The sequence below is a fragment of the Puma concolor genome, chromosome D4 (genome assembly GCF_028749965.1).
Source record: "Puma concolor isolate L17-30 chromosome D4, mPumCon1.1.hap2, whole genome shotgun sequence".
Classification (NCBI taxonomy): Eukaryota; Metazoa; Chordata; class Mammalia; order Carnivora; family Felidae; genus Puma; species Puma concolor.
This window is the reverse complement of record NC_141679.1, coordinates 56,713,883-56,733,409: the sequence shown is the minus strand read 5'-3', so window position 1 is coordinate 56,733,409 and position 19,527 is coordinate 56,713,883. Positions and strand designations below refer to the sequence as shown.

General features: G+C 39.2%; 1 protein-coding gene and 1 long non-coding RNA gene across 4 annotated transcripts in view; one reads left to right on the top strand and one right to left on the bottom strand.

Annotated features, from left to right (window-relative positions):
- The window catches only part of UBAP1 (ubiquitin associated protein 1), a 61,915-nt gene extending 44,746 nt beyond the window's left edge, over positions 1–17,169 (bottom strand). For 2 of the 3 annotated variants that reach the window (XM_025913959.2, XM_086683387.1), the window contains exon 1: positions 17,030–17,169. The gene's annotated coding sequence lies outside the window, so the exon portion shown is untranslated. Of the gene's footprint in view, positions 1–14,486; positions 14,530–17,029 lie in introns of all 3 variants that reach the window. The other variant, XM_025913965.2, reaches the window with a different exon arrangement.
- Positions 17,154–18,423, top strand: LOC112848606 (uncharacterized). Its single transcript, XR_003222439.2, has 2 exons — positions 17,154–17,565; positions 17,998–18,423. It is a non-coding gene; the product is annotated as an uncharacterized LOC112848606 (long non-coding RNA).
- Positions 18,424–19,527: the final 1,104 nt, after the last annotated feature.

The window sequence follows — 19,527 nt, the reverse complement described above, 5'->3', positions numbered from 1 at the left end:
ACAGACTGCGAGTTCATGACCTGAGCCAAAGTCAAACGCCCCATCGAGCCACCCAGCTGTTCTTGTACATTGTTTTTTTAGACACAATGCTATTGCACACTTAATAGACTACAGTACAGTACAAACATAACATTCATGTGCACTGGGAAACCAAAAGGTTCATTTGACTTGCTTCATTGTTCACTTTATTTGGTGGTCTGGAACCAAAGCCAAAGTATCTCCAAGGTATATTCTAAAACAAATGCCCTTCATATACACAATAACTAGATAAAATATAATAGAAACATGTAATGTGCCACAGAGGTAAGAAGCAAGAATAAACTTAAGATACAAAGGAAGAAACTAAAGCTCTACTGAGCAACAGAAAAGAGGACTTATGTAATTGGAAAAGCATATACTAAATCTTGGATAGGACACATTACATTATTAAGATTGATTCTCCTTAAGCTACTCTATAAATGTGTCATGATAAAAGTGAAAACTAGAGTCTTCTGTTTTATGAACTAGAAAAGCTGATTCTAACTTTCATATGGAAATAATATAAGTAACAGCAGCCAAGAAAACTGTGAAGAAAATAATGGAGACTAGACTGTCAGATATTAAAATATTTATTGTAAGATTTAACACTTACAGCTGTGCCATACTGGCACATAAAGAGATCTGTGGAACAGAACAGAAATCCCTAAAAATACCCAAATTTGGAAATGTGGTTATAATAAAGCTGCCATTTAAAATTTTGTGAAATGATGGGGGCGCCAGCCAGCTCAGTCAGTAGAATGTCCAACTCTTGATCCCAAGGGGTCATGAGTTCAAGCCCTATGTTGGGTACACAAATTACTTAAAAATAAAATCTTGGGAGGTGCCTGGGTGGCTCAGTCAGTTAAGTGTCCAACTTTGGCTCAGGTCATGATCTCATAGTTTGCAGGTTCAAACCCCGCATCAGGCTTTCTGCTTGAGTGTGGAGCCTGCTTGGGATTTTCTCTCTCTCTCTCTCTCTCTCTCTCTCTCTCTCTCTCTCTCTCTCTCTGCCCCTCCCCTGTTCTCTCTCTCTCTGTCTCAAAAATAAATAAACCTTAAAATAAAATCTTAAAAAATAGAAAGTGAGGAAAGTGACAAAAGGAAGGAAGGAAGGAAGGAAGGAAGGAAGGAAGGAAGGAAGGAAGGAAGGAAGGAACTTGTGATGTAACAACAGGGTAGCTACTTAGAAAAAGGTTAGAGGCTCACCTCATACTCCATCCCCAAACAGATTCCAGATCAAAAGTGTAGTAACATTATGCAACTACCCAAATATATCAATCCTATTTTCATTCTACATAGAAAGGTACAGAGCAAAAATAACTTTCTGAGACTCAAAATTCAACAAAAAGCTTACCTTATTTAAAAAAAATTAGAAAATGAAGGTTATTTTTTTGTTTATTTTTTTATTCAGTAATCTCAACATCCAACATGGGGTTCAAACTCATGACTCTGAGATCAAGAGTCTCATGCTCTTCCAACTGAGCCAGCCAGGCACCCCAGAAAATGAAGGTTATTTTAAAGACAGGTTGCTGTAATGTACAAGTTTTCTCACTAATTATTTGAAAATGATGCTTTACCAATTATTAATCATATGGTATACTTGAGGCTATAAGAGCACCTAGTGACACAAAGCTCTTTTTTTTTTTCTTTTTTTTTTTTTGGTAAGTTTATTTTGAGAGAAAGAGCAAGCATGTGTATGTCCAAGTACAGAAAGGGCAGAGAGAGAGGGGGAGAGAGAGAATCCCAAGCAGGCTCCACACTGACAGTGCAGATGCAGGGTTCAAACTCATGAATCCTGAGATGATGACCTGAGCCAAAATCAAGAGTCAGTCACTTAACTAAATGAGCCATCCAGGCTCCCCACAAAATTCATTTCACATAGTTTAATACAAACTGGTTATAGCTGAGTATCAACTTGCTAAAATTTAAAAAGCAATTAGCAGTACATAAAAATATAGTATTTGTCAAGGTAAATTACTGACCCAATCTGTTTTCATGAGAACTGCAGTTAAGAATTCTAGCTAATTCTTGGGGGCCTGGGTGGCTCAGCTGGTTAAGCGTCCGACTCCTGATTTTGGCTCAGGTCATGATCTCAGGGTTCATGAGATCAAGCCCTGCATTGGGCTTTGCACTGACAACACGAAGCCTGCTTGGGATTCTCTCTCTCTCCCTCTCTCTCTGCTCCTGCCCTCCTCACACTCTCTCTCTCAAAATAAAAAAATTAAATTAAAAAGATTCCCTCTCTCCCTCTGCTCCTTTCTCTAAAATAAAAATTAATTAAAAATTAAAAATTAACGAACTCCAACTAATTTCAAAATGGGTCAGGAAAAATCCAAATAAGGATTTCCTCAACTCTGAATCAACTCTGGGTTCCTCTTAATTCTACAAGCATCTAGCATATCTAATCTTTAGCAGGGAGGGAGGCCTTTTCCTATCCCCTTGCCCTCTTCCCTTAAACTTTCTGAGAATAGGATAATTCTATAATATTCCTAACTGATATGTATTTTATAAATATGAGTAAACAAAACAATGCCCTTAAAACGAAAAAGTTAAGAATGATTTTTGTAATCACCAATAGTCTGAAATCATAAGGCCTATGAGACTAACATAATGTAAGAACAAGAAAGTGCTGACAGTTACAAGTTAGAATGGGGAGTCATAACATAAAGCATTAGCTAATTAGAAATTTTTAATCAGTATCTTAACCAATTCATTACACCTCATTTAACATTTTCTTCAACATGATTTAGAGTTTAGTAGAAGTACAATGTCGCAGGGGCACCTCGCTAGCTCAGTCAGTGGAGCATCCAACAACTGATCTCAGAGTTATAAGTTTAAGCACCATGCTGGGTATAGAGATTACTTAAAAATAAAAATAAATTTTTAAAATGTAAAAAATAGGGGAACCTGGCTGCCTCAGTCAGTAGAGTACACTAGTCTTGATCTCAAGGTCATGAGTTCAAGCCCCACGTTGGGCATGGAGCCTAATATATATACGTATATATATGTGCACTTGTACAATAAAATATAAAAAGGAAAAAAGGGGAAAATAAAAGTATAATGTCCCAAAAGGAAATACAGCCACAAACTTATCAATTCAATTCTTTCAACTGTGAATTAACATTGGGAAAAAAATAATTTCAAGAAGTAACTGAAGCAAAAATGTCATCTCCTCCCCAACTCTTTCAAAAATCACATCACGGAGAGCCTGGTTGGCTCAGTCGGTTAAGCATATGACTTTGACTCATGTCATGACTTCACAGTTCTTGAGTTCAATTCCCACATCAGGTGAGTTCGAGCCCCCCTTCAGGTGACCATGAGCCCTGCATCCAGTGATCTCAAGCCCTGCTTTGGGTGGGCCCCACTTCTCTCCCTCTTTCTCTCTCTGTCCCTCATGGGATTCTCTCACTTGCACCCTCTCACACTCTCTCAAAAAAAAAAAAAAAAAATCGTATCACAACTCATGCCAGAATGTAAGAGAGAAAGAGAACTCCAGACAGTTAAAAACATGAGTTCTAGCCTTAATTTTTCCATCACTTTGGGATGGTTTAGAGCCTGTCAAAATCTTTGAGGGGAAAAGAAGAATTCAGGACTGCTTCTATAAAAAGAGGAAGCCTGGAACAAACGATCTCTGACAACCTTTTCAGAATTAAGGGTCTGGATATATTCTTTTATAACTATGGACTTCAGCAGCTTTTATGCTCTTATAATAAAAATAATGCAAGACTTCATTCAAATTCTTAGTTATGACAGCATATAAACACATGTAATCACTTGTTGAGCCTATGATTCAGTATGTACACACAGTCCACACCCATTTTTTTAAGTAGAAAATGCTTACTATTTAACACTAATAACCCTATTTCACTCTACAAGTAGCCAATACAATATAATTGGTTGACTTGTATTTTATACAAGGAAGCTAAACATCATACCATGGGCTATGAATCTGATCCGAGAGAAATAATCACAAACATAATTTTTCTGTTCTTCCAACAGTCTTCATACTCAGTGGATTACATCATTCTGTTAGAGTCATGTGAAATCTGAAAGGTTTTTCCCATGGAAACAAAGAACAGAGCTCTGTTCACCAAACTCAAGAACTTATACCCCAAAGGGAATATTGTGCAGTACCAAAGGAACAAACAATATAAAGATGGCACAACTTCATAAAAGCAGATGATCCTCATCAGTAGCCTAATGGTAAGTCACAATGCCTACGACACTTACCTCCCTTCATTTCATCACGCATTTTATCCATCTCACATGATCACAAGAAGGGGGAGTACAGTACAATAAGACACTTTGAGAGAGAGAGACCACATTCACATAATTGTTCTATTTTATTTTTTATTATTGTTGTTAATTTCTTACTGTGCCTTATTTATAAATTAAAACTGATCATACCTAGCCAGATACATAGAACACCTGGCTGGCTTTGTTGGTAGAGCATGAAACTCTTGATCCAGGGTTATGAGTTCAAGCTCCAAGTTGGGTATAGAGATAACTTAAAATATTTTTTAAAAGATGAATAAATAAATAAAATTGGTCATACATATATATGTATAAGAAAAACCTTACTACAGATCTTCTTCAACTTATGGAGTTTCATCTCAATAAAACCATCATAAATTGAAAAAAAATCCTGTCACAAATACAATTAATACACCTAACCTACTGAACACCATAGCTTAGCTGAGCCTACCTTATACGTGCTCACAACACTTTACATTAGCATATACTTGGACAAAATAATGTAACACAAAGTCTATTTTATAATAAAGTGTTGAATATCTCATGTAATTTATTGAATACTGTACTGAAAGTGAAAAACAGCTGTATGGGTACAAAATGGTTATAAGCGTATAAGGTGTTTACCCTCATGATCACATGGCTGACTGAGAGCTGCAGCTGGCTATCACTGCCCAGCATTATAAGAGAGTATCATACCACAACCTGGGAAAAAAATCACGATTCAAAATTCAAAGTATGATTTCTACTGAAAACATATTGCTTTCACATCATAAAACCAAAAAATTGTAAATCAAACCTTTATAAGTTGGGGACCATCTGTATATAAACTGGACAACTGCACAGTTTCAGGCATCCACTGAGGGTCTTAGAACATATCCCCTTGTGGATGGCGGGTGGGGGAGGAAACCACTGTACACAACAGAATCTTCCTTCTTTATTTTACAACTGAGAAACCTTAATCTGAAATGATTTCTAATAAAAAGACACAAAAAACACACAGATCTTTTCATTAATCTTAGGTACTTTATAGTTATCAAAATAGGTTGTAATTTCTATCTGGTAACAAAACTTAACATATTCTTCTTACAAATAAAAAAAAGATTTGTAATATTAGAAATTAAATAGTACAATGGAGTGAATCTAAGGAGGGTTATTATAAGGATTAAATAACATAATACAAGCAATAGTTACTCACCAGCATCTACTGACACCTCCTCACCTTCCTAAATCTTATTTTAATAAAGCCACATTTCAATGGCTTGTACTTACTCTATAGAACAAAGAAAGGTGATTCCAAAAGACCATCACCTACAGTAAGAAACTCATTTTTCTAAATTTTTTGAAATCCATTTATTTTTGTTTATTTATTTATTTTTGCAAGAAAGCACGTGAGTGGGGGAGGGGAGGAAAAAGAGGGGGCGGGGAGAGAGAGAGAGAATCCCAAGCAGGCTCCACACTGCCAGCATAGAGCCCAACTTGGGGCTTGAACCCATAACTCAGATCACGATCTGAGTTGAAACCAAGAGCCAGACACTTAACCAACTGAGCCATCCAGGTGACCCAAAACCCGTTTATTTTTATATTGACTTATGAGTTCCAGGCAATCAAATGGAAAATTCTCTATAAAGGTTAAATATATGATTTCAGCATACTTATGTACTAAATCTTTTGCAACTCTCCTGGAAAATAATCAAAAGTCTATCATCCTTCAAATAATAAGAAAATATTCCGGGGTGCCAGGGTGGCTCAGTCTGTTCAGCGTCTGACTTCGGCTCAGGTCATGATCTCATGGGTCATGAGTTCAAGCCCCATGTCGGGCTCTGTGCTGGCAGCTCAGAGCCTGGAGCCTGCTTCAGATTCTGTGTCTCCCTCTCTCTGCCCCTCCCCTGCTCACACTCTGTGTCTCTCTCTCAAAATAATAAACAAACATTTAAAAAAATATATTTCACTAAGTTTCTTCTCCCACCATCATTAAAAGTTGAATAAACTTTTAAAAAGAATGAAAATACTGGTATATATACTAATTTAGACTAAAAAAAAATCACAGCACATCACTAAAACTTCAATATAGTGGACTATGTCCATTTTAAAATATATATATATACAGTACAACCTTTTCATATCCATGTCAAATAGAGAATCAAATCTTACCAGATTACTGGAACAAAGTTACTTAACAATATCCCAGGTGCCTGGGTAATTGATTGATTGATTGATACAACCTTTTCATATCCATGTCAAATAGACAATCAAATCTTACCAGATTACTGGAACAAAGTTACTTAACAATATCCCAGGTGCCTGGGTAATTGATTGATTGATTGATAGATAGATAGATAGATAGATAGATAGATAAAATAGGCAAACCTGTGTTTTCAAAAGAAAAGAAAAGGGGGCACCTGGGTGGCTCAATTGGTTAAGCATCCGACTTCAGCTCAGGTCATGATCTCTCGGTTCCGGAGTTTGAGCTGGAGTCAGTCTCTGTGCTGACAATTTAGAGCCTGGAGCCTGGTTCGGATTCTGTGTCTCCCTCCCTCTCTCTCAAAAATAAACAAACATTAAAGGGGCACCTGGGTGGCTCAGTCAGTTAAGCATCTGACTTCGGCTCATGCAGGTCGGGCTCTCAGTCCGTGGGTTCAAGCCCCGTGTTGCACTCTGTGCTGACAGCTCAGAGCCTGGAGCCTGCTTCAGATTCTATATCTCCCTCTTTCTCTGCTGCTCACACTCTCTCTCTCTCTCTCTTTCCCTCTCTCAAAAATGAATAAACATTTTTTAAAAATTTTTTAAACTTAAAAAAAAAAAAAAAAGACATTCCAAATATGAAAGTTCAACATGTGGACTATATGTCGTATAGGATTACTTCCAATATAAATGTAAGCATAAATCTTTAAAATTTCTCACCTCTGTAACAATTTTGTCAACTCTAACACAATGCATAAATTATCCAACTACGTACAATCCAGCTAACTTACCTATAATGTAAAGGGTGTATATGATTTCCAGGAATATGGGAAATATTAGCACCAAAAGCAACACAGGCAGTTTGGAAACCTGCTTGTAGCACAACAAAACCATAGTTGATTAGGCCAACATTAAAACTCAGAACACCACTGACTTCAAATAAGAAAGCATCAATTCTGAGGTGCCTGGGTGGCTCAGTTTGTTCAGCATCCAACTCTTGATTTCAGCTAAGGCCATGATCTCATGGTTCATGGGATCAAGCCCTGAGTCAAGGCGGGTTAGGATTCTCTCTCCTCTATCTCTGCCCCTCCCCCAACTCCCACTGGTGAGCACTCTTTCTACTTCTCTTTCAAAAATAAATACAGGGTGCGTGCGTGGCTCAGTCAGTTAAACATCTGACTCTTGACTTTGGTTCAGGTCATGACCTCATGGTTCCTGAGTTCAAGGCCCACACTAGGATCTCTGCTGTCAGGGCAGAGCCCACTTCAGATCCACTGTTCCTCTCTCTCTCTGGGCCCTCCCCCTACACTCATGCACTCTCTCAAAAATAAATGGATAAACCTTAAAACCTGAGGCCAAGCCCCACATCAGGCTCCACACTGACAGCAGTAGCCTGCTTGGGTTTCTCTCTCTCCCCATCTCCTTCTGCTCCTTCTCACTCACTATTTCTCTCAAAACAGATAAATACATGATTTTTTTAAAAAAGAAAGCACCTTGGGGCGCCTGGGTGGCTCAGTCGGTTGGGCGGCCGACTTCCGCTCCGGTCATGATCTCGCAGTCTGTGAGTTCGAGCCCCGCGTCGGGCTCTGTGCTGACAGCTTGGAGCCTGAAGCCTGTTTCAGATTCTGTGTCTCCCTCTCTCTGACCCTCCCCCATTCATGCTCTGTCTCTCTCTGTCTCAAAAATAAATAAACGTTAATAAAAAAAAAAAATTTTTTTTTAAATAAAAAATAAAAAAATAAAAAAGAAAGCACCAATTCATTTCTAAATAACAGAAGTGCACTTGGTGGCTCCATCAGTTGAATGACCGACTCTTGATTTCAGCTCAGGCCATGATCCCAGGGTTGTGGGATCAAGCCCCGAGTCAGACTCCGTGCTGAATGTAGAGCCTGCTTGAGGCTCTCTTCTCTCTCTCTCCCCCTTTGCCCCACTCACACATTCCCCCTCTCTCTCTTTCAAAGAAAAATAAAATAAAATAAGGCTTAGTGGCTCAGTTGGTTAAGCGTCTGACTTTGGCTCAGGTCATGATCTCGTGGTTTCTGAATTCAAGGCCAGCACGAAGGTCTCTGTTGTCAATGCAGAGCCTGCTTCAGATTCACTGTCCCCCTCTCTCTCTGCCCTGCTCCCCTGAAATGCAAAAGCACTCTCTCAAAAATAAATGGGTAAACCTTAAAAATATTAAAATAAAACTAAGAAAAACAAAGAGAAAACTAAAACCTAAAGGTGATCCTTTACAAAGGTTAGTTAAATTGATAAACCCCCTGGGCAAGGCTTATCAGAAAAAAAAAGAAAAAAGAAAAAAAAAGAAAACTACTGCTATCAAGAATGAAAGAGACCATACACATTTACAAAGATTAAAACAGAATACCATCAAAACAATTTTATGCCAAGTCTGGCAATCTGGCTGAAATGAACCAATTTCATAAAAACCACAAACTGCCAAAGATCACTACAGAAGAAAGAAACAAAAATAGCCCTATACCTATTAAAGAAATTAGATTGGTAATTTACAACCTCATCATAAAGAGAACTCACGGGGCACCTGAGTGGTTCAGTTGGGTAAGCATCCAACTTTGGCTCAGGTCACCATCTCACAGTTCACGGATTCGAGGGAGAGTGGGGGTGGGGGGGAGAGGCAGAGATGGGGAGAGGGGGAGCAGGGGAGAGAGAGAGGGACAGAGAGACAGAGACAGAATCTTAAGCAGGCTCCACACTCAGCACGGAGCCGGATATGGGCTCAACCCTGGGATCATGACCTGAGCAAAATCAAGAGTCAGACACTCAACCAAATGAACCACCCAGGTGCCCCTAAACTTGTTATTTTAAAAATGTCTGTAGGGGTGCCTGGATGGCTCTGTCGGTACAGCATGTGACTCCTGATCTCAGGGTTGCAAATTCAAGTGTGTGGAGCCTACTTAAAAAAATAAAGTTTTGGGGTGCCTGGGTGGCGCAGTCGGTTAAGTGTCCGACTTCAGCCAGGTCATGATCTCGCAGTCCGTGAGTTCGAGCCCCGTGTCAGGCTCTGGGCTGATGGCTCAGAGCCTGGAGCCTGTTTCCGATTCTGTGTCTCCCTCTCTCTCTGCCCCTCCCCCGTTCATGCTCTGTCTCTCTCTGTCCCAAAAATAAATAAACGTTGAAAAAAAAAAAAGGTACAACACAATTTAAAAAATAAATAAATAAATAATTAATTAAAAAAAATAAATAAAAAATAAAAAAATAAAGTTTTTTAACTTCAAAATAAATAAAAATGTAGAACCAAAAAGACACTATCGTTGAGCACCCCTAGCATCTACATTTTGAGTTCTCAATATCATTTCTGCATTAATTCTTAGAGAAATGGTTATTTTCACATGTACAGGAAGAATTTGTAAGATTAACCTGGGTCATCTGTTGTGTATGAAAGACATCTTTCAAATATTTTTTTTTAACGTTTATTTATTTTTGAGACAGAGAGAGACAGAGCACGAATGGGGGAGGGTCAGAGAGAGGGAGACACAGAATCTGAAACAGGCTCCAGGCTCCGAACTGTCAGCACAGAGCCCAACGCGGGGCTCGAACTCACGGACCGCGAGATCGTGACCTGAGCCGAAGTCGGCCGCTTAACTGACTGAGCCACCCAGGCGCCCCATCTTTCAAATATTTTAACGTTTATTTATTTTTGAGAGAGAGACCGAACACGAGTGGGGAAGGGGCAGAGAGAAAGAGAGGGAGACACAGAATCCAAAGCAGGCTCCAAGCTCTGACCTGTCAGCCCAGAGTCTGACACAGAGTCAAGCCCTTAGCTCGAACCCACGAACCATGAGACCATGACCTGAGCCAAAGTTGGATGCCCGAATGACAGAGCCACCAGGCACCTCTATCTTTCAAAGATTTATAGTTCATGGGGCGCCTGGTTGGTTCAGGCAGAAGTGCCTGGGGTCGTGAGTTCAAGCCCCATGTTGGGTGTAGAGATTACTTATATAAATAAAACTTTAAAAAAAAATTACAGTTCATATGAAAAAGCTACCAACCTGAAATGGTTAGGGTTGATCAAAGATGAAACAACTTGTACATCAAAATGGCTACAGGTAGAATATCCAACTCCTGGATCTCAGGGTTGTGGGTTCAAATCCCACACCAGGTATAGAGATTACTTAAAATCTTTTTTTTTTTTTAATTACTTAAAAACAAAATCTTAAGAAAAAAAAAAAAGAATGACTATATTTCAAACACATGGTATAAATCCCCAAGTTTATAATAATCAAAGAAAAGATCCTTAGAAAACCAACAGTCAAAAAAAATTGAAAACCCCAAAAATAACCTACCGTAAGAGACTACTGTTATGATCTTTTTTTTTAATTTTTTTTTAATGTTTATTTTTGAGACAGAGAGAGAGAGAGAGAGACAGAGCATGAATGAGGGAGGGGCAGAGAGAGAGGGAGACACAGAATCCAAGGCAGGCTCCAGGCTCACAGCTGTCAGCACAGAGCCCGACGTGGGGCTAGAACTCACAGACTGCAAGATCATGACCTGAGCCAAAGTCAGAGGTTTAACCAACTGAGCCACCCAGGCACCACTGTTATACTAACTCTTTACTCTGAAATTGGTAATTAAAAGAACAAAGCATTTGTCCTTTTTATTTTTTTCTTTTTATTGTTTTTATTTTAATTCCAGTATGGTTAACATAGTGCTATATCAGTTTCAGGTGTACAATACAGTGACTCAACAATTCAATACATTACTCAGTGCTCATCATGGTAAGTGTGGCTCATCCACCCCTTTCGATAGGAACTAAACTTCAGCATAAGCCTGCTACTAAGGGAAAGCTCTTTAGAAAAGAACAATACTTCAAAAACATAAATATGACAGAAATAGCACGATGATACAATTTCAAAACTTCTAATTAAATAACTGATTCAAGTATCATCAATGAATTCTAAACTATTAAGTAAAGATTTATAGGGAATTTTATAATACAAGGATCACACTGACACCATCTGAACAACTAACAACTAAACCACTAAAATCACTAAAAGTGGGACAACCATTCATTATATACCTCCTTGTGTGATGTAAACGAAAGTACAGAGCACCACCTATGTGCTGTTCCCCTTACTGTCAAAAAATAAAAATAAAGGGGCACCTGGGTGGCTCAGTCTGTTAAGCATCCAACTTCGGCTCAGGTCATGATCTCACAGTTTGTGGGCTCGAGCCCTGCATCAGCCTCTGTGCTGACAGTTCAGAGCCTGGAGCCGGCTTTGGATTCTGTGTCTCCCTCTCTCTCTGCTCCTCCCCTACTCATGCTCTGTCTCTCAAAAATAAACAAACATTTAAAAAAAATTTTTTTTAACAAAAGAATTGTTTAAATAAATAAATAAAAATTAAAAACATGAATTAAATCAAGCTTCTATTAGTTTACAAAAAATAGAGGAGCAAGTGAAAAGAAACACGAGAATGTACATAGGATACCTACAGGACAAATGGCCTGGTTTCTCCAATGAATCAATCATATGAAAAGGGGATAATTATCATATAATAAAAAACCCTTAGACATGAAAGCCAAATAAGTGATAAATACAGACCTTATCTGAACTGTGAATGGAACAAACTGCCTGTAAAGTGACATTTTTAACACAATAAGAGAAATCTGAATATAGATGACATTATATTAAGGAATTACTAATTGTTCAATGTGATAATAGCATGATGGTTATGTTTTTAAAAGAAAGCCTTAACAAAGGTTCATAACAATGTATTTACAGGAAAGTTTGAGATTTGCTTTAAAATACTTTAGGGGGCGCCTGGGTGGCGCAGTCGGTTAAGCGTCCGACTTCAGCCAGGTCACAATCTCGCGGTCCGTGAGTTCGAGCCCCGCGTCAGGCTCTGGGCTGATGGCTCAGAGCCTGGAGCCTGTTTCCGATTCTGTGTCTCCCTCTCTCTCTGCCCCTCCCCCGTTCATGCTCTGTCTCTCTCTGTCCCAAAAATAAATAAAAAACGTTGAAAAAAAATTTAAAAAAAAAATAAAATAAAATACTTTAGGCACTAGGGCACCTGACTGGCTCAGGTTGTAGAACATGTAATTCTTGATCTAGGGGTCATGAGTTTGAGCCCCGTGCTGGGATAGAGATTACTTAAAAAAAAAAAAAAAAAAAAAAAAAAAAAATTTACAAACATATAGCATGTCTGGCAGAGAAGGGTTTCCTAAATATGATATAAAAAGCACAAACCATAAAAAGCTGAAAATTTCAATTCATTAAAATTATGAACTTTTCTTTTAAATTTTTTTTTTCAACATTTTTATTTATTTTTGGGACAGAGAGAGACAGAGCATGAATGGGGGAGGGGCAGAGAGAGAGGGAGACACAGAATCGGAAACAGGCTCCAGGCTCCGAGCCACCAGCCCAGAGCCCGACGCGGGGCTCGAACTCACGGACCGCGAGATCGTGACCTGGCTGAAGTCGGACGCTTAACCGACTGCGCCACCCAGGCGCCCCAAATTATGAACTTTTCTAATACCAAGACTATAAAGAGATGAAAAGTCACAAATTGAAAACAGATTATTTGTAGCCCGTAGTTAGCAAATAATTAGTATACAAAATTACATATATAAAGAAGTCTTAAAAGTCAATCAGAAAAAGAGAAACAAGAAATTGGCAAAGAACTTGAACACACACTTCATGAAAGAAGCACAAATAATGAATGAATATATGAAAGGAGGCTCAACTTAAGGAAACATAATAAAAACCAAACAGATACCATTTCAAACCCACCAGATTAGAAAAAAATTTAAAAGTCTGACAATATCAAGTGTTGTGGAGGAAGTGAGGAAACCAAAACACATACTGCTGGCTCTTGACTCAGTAACCACAAGATGCACAAATACCATGAGCCAACTCAGTGACTCAAACATTAAAAGTGTTTGGTAAGCAATTAAGCAACTGATAATGACCAATCCAGAATTATGAGAACACATGCGGACTACTGCCAGATACAAATTTTGGCCCTTAATGAACTGAATCCAACCTGACACAACAATAGAAATAAGAAAACTTAGCCTCTTACCCAGTTTATCCAGTTTATTTCGTTAAGTACAAAATATTCAGGTATTCATTTCCTCCTCAAGTACTAATGACATCTTAATGACTAAAATTTTAATGAACTATTTGTCATTCCAGTTACACTATACTACAAAGAGAACAAGTAGTTTTAAATAGCTTTGAGTTCTTTGTCTCATTCTCTCTGCCCCTCCCCCGCTCATCCTCTGTCTCTCTCTCAAAAATAAACATTTAAAAAAAATTTTTTAAAGAATGAATGAATGAATGAATAAATAAATAAATAAATAAATAAAAATAGTGGCTATACTTTAAATTTACTTTATAGGAAATGAAATGGCCCTGTGACTGCCTAAGAGGGATGAAAGTGTAGCAGATGTAGTTTGGGCATTGAAGTTGAACAAATCTGAGTCCAAATCCAGACTCTACCATTTTATAGCTGTAACCTTAAATTACTCAACTTCACTGATCCTCAATTTCCTCAACACCTAAAAAGTACGTGTATCACAAACTGCCTACCTAATCAAAGATTAGAGATTATTGTAAATTGCAAAGATTAAGAGATTATGTCAAGTGTTTAACAATGCCTACCTCATTAGCACAGGCCCAGTGTTAGCACACTTCCCTTTATAAATCTTGCTAATCTCACCTAAAAATTTTAAAACCTAAAATTACAACTCTCAACTGATAGGAAAATATTACTCTTAATTCAAATCATTTCCAATATTACAAAATTGTGCACTACCGGTTAGAAGAGGAATACCTGCCTACGTCTTCCTTTAACTGAAAGGCTCTTTCCTTTATTAGATTATGGAAAAAATAGATTTTCACTTATCTTCATGATATAGAAGCAGGGATTCCCAAGTAATGTCAAAATATAAACTCATCTGATTTCTAAGATTTAATTCAAGTTTTTGATTCTAAATAAAAGCTATTTAATATTTAAGGTACTACATACCACTTTTTACATTTCCTGAAAAGGCCTGTCTAAAGAAAAATTACCTGATCAATGATGAATTGATGGTATTGGGATTTTTTGGTTTGCCTGTGGGAAAAAAGTTTACAGTTAAAATAATCTACATGTTAAAAATCTCAAAACAGGAGGGGCAGAAGGGTGGCAATTGGTTAAAGCATCTGACTTCAGCTCAGGTCATGATCTCCCAGTTCATGGGTTTGTCAAGCCCCACACTGGGCTCCACACTGAAAGCCCACAGCCTGCTTGGGATTCTGGCTCTCTCCTCTCTCTCTCTGTTCCTCTCCCACTCACACTTTCTCTCAAAATAAATAAACTTAAAAAAAGAAAATCTCAAAACAGCAGCACCTGACTGACTCAGTCAGTAGGGCACACAACTCTAGATCTCAAGGTCACGAGTTCAAGTTCAAGCCCCACCTTGAGCATAGAGCTTACTTTAAAAAAAAAAAAAAAAACTCAAACTATTCAATTTAATTAGAGATCAGGGAAATTTATAATACAGGCCATCTACACTGTGGGATAATGAAAATACATTTGTAATGCTGAAAATACTCAAGAGGATTTTAGTCACTGAATTAAATTTCAGGAATCATCGTTTTAAACACCTTACCACATTCAAGATGTAAAAGAAAAGACGCACAAAATAAACTTAACATTTGCCAATCTGAGAAATATGAATAACCAGTGATGACTGTCTACAGACCTAATATTATCACTTCAGGATACTGTCTCCTTCAAAACCAAAATAAAAAATAAAATCTTTCAGGGGTGCTTGGGTGGCTCAGTCAGTTGAGCGTCCAACTCTTGGTTTTGACTTATGTCATGATCTCATGGTTCATGAGTTCAAGCCTGTCGGGCTCTGCACTGAAAATGAAGAGCCTGCTTGGAATTCTCTCTCTCTCTTTCTCTCTCTCTCTCTCCCTCTCTCTGCCCGCCCCCTGCCCCACCCCACCTCGCTCACTCTATTAAACTTTAAAAAAACATTTTTTTTAAATAAAATCTTTCAGGGGCACCTGGTTGGCTCAGTCGGTAGAGCATGAGACTCTTGATCTCAGGGTTGTGAGTTCAAGCCCCACATTTGCGTAGATACTACTTTTAAAAAGGATTTTTTTTATGTCAATAAAAATAATGTAAATAATAAAATCTTTCAGATACAAAATGTCATGATGAGGTCATGAGTCAAATTCTAAACCAAAGAAAAATTCAGAAACTTCTTATATCCACAAACTTTAATTTTCTTCCACTGTCTTTATTTCTAAAGTAACCCTTTTCTTCCAATGAGGCCATAGCAAGTAAGTTATCTGCTGTGCAGTGATAGAGATGATCATTAGAGAAACATTAATTTTCCCATTTCCATAATGAGAATGACTCTTAATGCAACACAGAGCACGCATTAAATGTTAAATGAATAACAGAAAAGCTAAATAGAATGGATTAGAAATAAAAATTTAATTTCTAAAATTCCACTTTATAGGCTAATGCAGAGAATGTAATTCTTTTAGACTTTGAACACTTCACATTTTTTGTTATAACACAATACATAAACTTTCAGTTTAACTAGTTTGGGACAGTAACAAGAAAGAACTAGCTATCACTAAAGACTAAGTACCCTGTTTTTCCCACCATCAAATATGACAAAATTCCAAAGAGAAACATCCATCATGTCTATCCAATTTCTCAAATGCTAATAATTATAACTGAGGAAAGAGAGAAAACACTAGTAAGTGGGGTTAGAACAGAAAGTATTTAATAGTCAACTAAATTGCCCAATCTGGTTTTCTAACACTGCATGTTATTTTAAAACTCTCAAATTTTCACTTCAGTTTAATATAAAATGCATTTTCATGCCCAGCCATACTTTTAAAAGACCAGTCTGGAAACAAGTACGTGTGGAGACAATCCAAAGTCAGAGATCCCTGATAGAGATCAAATAAATGAAGTATAACTTGACGTTCCACAGGAAAGATTTGGGACTGTTTCTGAGGCCCAGGTGGACTATACAGGTAAGTCTCCACCCAAGAAATAAACAAAAGAGGCAAGACAAATATACTGGGGAAGACCAGACAATATCAAAGATATCCCCAAAGGCCCTTCACCCAGGCTCTGGTTTCCTCCCTTTCTCCCTAATCTCAACGGCTCAGGGAGAAGTAAATCTGCATCTCACTTCCCCAGCTCACCCTCAACTCCAGATCACTCACCTTCTTTACTAAAACCTGGATCCTCCTCCCCGACATCCTCTAATTCCCAAAGAGCTCTTACTCCAGCCAGATAGACATCTACTGCGCCTGTCTTTCAGTAAGGTATTAGTTCCCTTAATCCGAACTCATTTTCCGCATCCCATCTGCCTTCCGCCCCTTCAACTCGGGTCCCCTCACTCCGACCTTTCTCCCAGAATCCTCCGAAGTCACCAATTTCTAGCCCCTTCTCCCTCCCACTCCTCAGCTATAGCTCCTTTCTTCCGGCTCGGCCTCCAACCTCTTCCCAAGGAACCCTCCCCCATCCGTCTCCCCGTACCGGTCCCCTCCCCCAACTCCGCCCCTCTCCCCTTCTCCCAGCGGGAGGCCCCCCTCACCTGAACGCCGCTGCCGCCGCCGTCCCAGAAGCCGAAAGGTGCTGGCGCCGGCCGGCCTCCCAGGCTCGGTCCCCGCTGAGCTCCTGACGGCCTCTAGGGAGAGCGAACGCCACCACCTCCAACTCTGCCCGCCCGGGGCCAGGCCGTCACCGTAGCCACTGCCAGTACCACAGCCGCCATGTTGAAGTCCTACTTCCCTCCTCCTTCCCCTCACCACTCCGCCCCTTTGGGCGTCGGACGTCAAGGCGCCGCGCTCCACCCTCCCTGGGCCAATGGGAGGAGTCGACGGTGACGTAACTAATCTCTCTTCTGCCAAACAACTCTAGTTGCCTGGACCGCTGCAATTGGAACGAGTGGACCTTGCTGACCCATAAGGGAGAAAGGGAAGGGAGGTGGGGGGAGTCATTCAGAGGTTAAGGCGTAGAGGCTGGAGAAGCGGCCCAGGAGGGAATCTGAGAGCCCCGAATCGTGAAGGGACGCACAAAGACTTACCAATGAGACCTACTTGAATGAGAATGTCTGGCTTCTGGTCGCAGGTCAGTGACCCGGTACAAGTCCTACCCTTTCCGGACCTCACTTTCCCCATTTACAAAGATTGGGTTGAAAGATGACCTCTAAATCTTCCTCCAATTGTGACATTCAACGATTTAAACTAGGTAATCCAATCCCAAATATTGACTGCCTTGTGCATTTATTGGATGTCTCTTGAAATTCGGTGCATGGAGGATTCATAACTGCGTGAGATGAATCTTTGTTCCCGAAAGTTCCTTTTTGGTGAGAGAAATAGAAGCACAGTTAACTCGAGGAAAAATCAGAGAGTGATAATGGCCTAACAGGTGCGTTAATTGCTCTGGACAAAATGGCTTTTGGCTGGAGGATCAGAAAAGGTTCACATCTCTACACTTTCTGGGTACATAAAGAATGTGTGTGCTCTCATACCTAATTCTTGAGCCCTGTTTTCTCTTCAGAGCTCCAGAGAAGATACCGTTTGTACTTTGAAGGGTGCAGCAGTTTTAACTCACAATGAAAAAAAGTGGGCATTCCAGAAGGGGGAAGTTAAAATAAGCAGAGAATAGCAAATCGTCGATTCTGGATTATTTGCCTACTTAATTCAACAAATAATGGGCAGCCACAGAAGGCTTGTGGAAGACTACTGGAACAAAGCTCTTCATCAGGAGAATTTAAATGGTAGCAGTGAATAAAATGGACTGCAGACTACAGGGCAGACTTCTGCACTGAGTAAAAGATTCACACCTGAAGTAAAGCAGAGACAGCAGGGATGGAGACCAGGGAATGAACTGAACCAAGATTGAAGGGATTAACTCAACAACACTCCCATGTAGAGAATGGGAGGGAGAATAAATCATGGAAGAATAAATCATAAGAAAAAGCAAGTTCTGGGGGTCTTTTTTAAACATAAACAACAAAAAAAGTAAGGTTTACTGAAGTGCTAGAGGAGATAATAGTGAGTTCAGCTGTCCAAATTAAGATGATGGCAAATTTTCCAGAGAGATGTCCAGGAGGGAATGTAAACTTGGAAATTAAAAAGAGGCAAGGAGTATATATGTGTAGTATACTGATACTTCTTGAGCAATTAAACTTTTCACTCATAATTCAACAAGCATTTCCTGACTGCCTGCAGTATACCAGGCACTGTTCTACGCACTGGGGATAGAGCAGTGTATAAAAGAGACCCCTCCCCAAAAAATCCCTACTCTCACAGAGCTTATATTCGAGAGGAAAATGACTAATAATAATGGTGATAGGTGTTAAGAAGAAAAAAATAAAGCAGAGGAAAGGAGATAAAAAGGTATCCAAGGTTGAAATTTATAAAGGATGGCCAGGGAAAGGTGATATCTGAGTTAAAAATAGAGGGAAGTGAAAGATTTGCAGATATTTAGGAGTAGAAAATGCCAACTGAAGGGAACACCAAATAAGAGATCCTGAAGTGGAAGCTCACCTTCTATGTTCTAGGAACAGTATGCAGCCCAGTGTAGCTGGAATGGAGTAAGCAAAGAGGAGATGAAGTCAGAGAGGTAACAGAGGACTAAATCACACAGGGTCCTTTAGGTCATTTTAAGGACTTTGGCTTTCACTCTAAGTGAGCTGAAAGCCATTGGAAAGTTGTGAGCAGAGAAGGGAAATGATCTTTTTAGCAGAATCACTCTACTCACTGAGCATAAGCTAAAGAAGGGCAAGAGTGTAAGAAGAAAGACCATTTAAAAATTATCGCAGTATTTCAAGCAGGAAATGATAGTCCTAAGTAGGACTGTACAGTTGTAGTAGTAGTGAAACTGATTAGAAATAGCTCAGTTCTGGGTACATTTTGAAGGTAGCGCAGTAAGAATTTGCTCCCAGATTCGATGCACGATGGAAATGAAAGGACTCAAGGATGACTTTAAGGTTTTTGACCTCAAATTCTTACAGGTTTGGCTAGAAGAATGGAAAATCAGATTAATTAAAATTTCTGAGGATAGGACCCTTTGGAACACTGACAG